This window comes from Mastomys coucha, unplaced genomic scaffold, assembly GCF_008632895.1.
Source record: "Mastomys coucha isolate ucsf_1 unplaced genomic scaffold, UCSF_Mcou_1 pScaffold22, whole genome shotgun sequence".
Lineage (NCBI taxonomy): Eukaryota > Metazoa > Chordata > Mammalia > Rodentia > Muridae > Mastomys > Mastomys coucha.
Window position 1 is genome coordinate 57,015,111 of NW_022196905.1, and position 1,699 is coordinate 57,016,809.

The window sequence follows — 1,699 nt, forward strand, 5'->3', positions numbered from 1 at the left end:
AAAAAAAAAAAAAAAAAAAAGATACTGGGTCTAAATGTTTTCTTTAAAGACACCGCCTTTACTGATCTAATTCTGTCCACAAAGCTCCACCTTCTAAAAGGCTCACTACCTCCCAGTAGTACCACAGGCTGGTGACCAAACCTTCAACACGTGGGCTTTTGATGAACATTCAAATCCAAACTAGAGACACCATGACCACGACAACTCTTAAAGGACAACATTTAATTGGGGCAGGTTTACAGGTTCAGAGATTCAGTCCATTATTATCATGGCAGGAAGCATGGCAGCGTCTAGACAGACCTGTGCTGGAAGAGCTCAGAGTTCTACCTCTTGAGAGTTCTTGCCCTGAAGGCAGCTAAGAGAAGACGAACCTCCAGGCAGCTAGGACTAGAGTCTTAAAGCCCTCACCCACAGTGACACACTTCCTCCAACAAGGCCATACTTCCAAATACTGCCATTCCCTGGGCCAAGCATATTCAAACCACCACACGTCTTAATACCCAAGAAGGTGACAAAGGTCCTCTAAGGATTCTTGTACTTCCTGCTACTGAGCAGGATTCCTGGGTCCCCTGAGAAAGGTCACATGTCACTAAACATCATGGGTCTTTTTGCTCCCTGATATTCTTCCACCATGATTTTCCCATTTGCAGATGGGACTAGAATATAAAGCTTAGATGGGTGGAAAGTGTTTTATGTGAGTAAAATGTAAACAATATTTGAGAACTCGGAATCCATGCATGGCTTTACACACATGAGGGAGGTTCTGTCTTCATTATCCGTGTGCTATCTTTTGACCAGAATGTATGCTTAATTTTGAGTGTCTAAGAAAGGAAAGCAAACTTCCTTCTCACAAATATGGCTAATTCTTACTCTTTCTTTTCCAGATGGTAACAAAAAATAATCCAGATGGGGTGCAGGTGTTGTAAGATGATACAAAGGTAATGTGAACATATTGCAAGGGGCATTTGTAGTCACTGTAGAGTCCTGTTATGACCATGCCTATAAAACAAGGCACAAAAGCAGAAGAGGGCTCAAGGAAGAGACAAGTAGGAGGGTGGAGGTGGGGGATACAAGAAGATGGGGGAGATGGATATAGAGGTGTGAAAACGGCATAATGAAGCCCGTTGTTCTGACCAATGGCAGATGCTAAAGCAACAGCAAAAGTGATAGAAATAAATAAGGATGTAAAGACAGTGCATGTGACAGATGCTTAAAGAGTAACACACTCAAATTGTGGTTCAGTCAGCACATTTAGCTGGCTCAGGCTGGACCCTCAATGCCAAGACATGAAGACTTGGCTCCATGTGCCATCATTTAGGAAACATGTGGTCTAGATATTAAAAAGGCAAGCTCAGGTTATAGAGGACTCCTAAAGTGACATAGTGACCTCGATGATGAGAGTCCAATCACCTGTCTTGTGACATTTCATAAAAATTTGAGTGAGGTGAATCATAAGCAAAACAGATTAACTGATGACCTAACTTCCTAGGTCTCTTCAGCTTTTCTCATTAGACAAAGATTTTTATGCCAAATGGACTTATTCTTTTAGACACAATTGCAGGAGGCAGTTTCTTTGCCAGCTTCTCTGTCCTCAATGTCAATTAATTCATGTCTATTCCTCTCGCCCTCAGCTATCTCTTTGATCCAGTTCAAGTGCCCTCCCCTGGTTTTGTCAATGAAGTAAACAACTACAAGTTGG

General features: G+C 42.1%; 1 long non-coding RNA gene across 1 annotated transcript in view; it reads left to right on the plus strand.

The window, feature by feature from the left end:
- The window catches only part of LOC116071001, an 80,404-nt gene extending 78,705 nt beyond the window's left edge, over window positions 1–1,699 (plus strand). The window contains exons 3-4 of the long non-coding RNA XR_004110665.1: window positions 885–938; window positions 1,632–1,699. This is a non-coding gene — a long non-coding RNA (uncharacterized LOC116071001). The remainder of the gene's footprint in view (window positions 1–884; window positions 939–1,631) is intronic.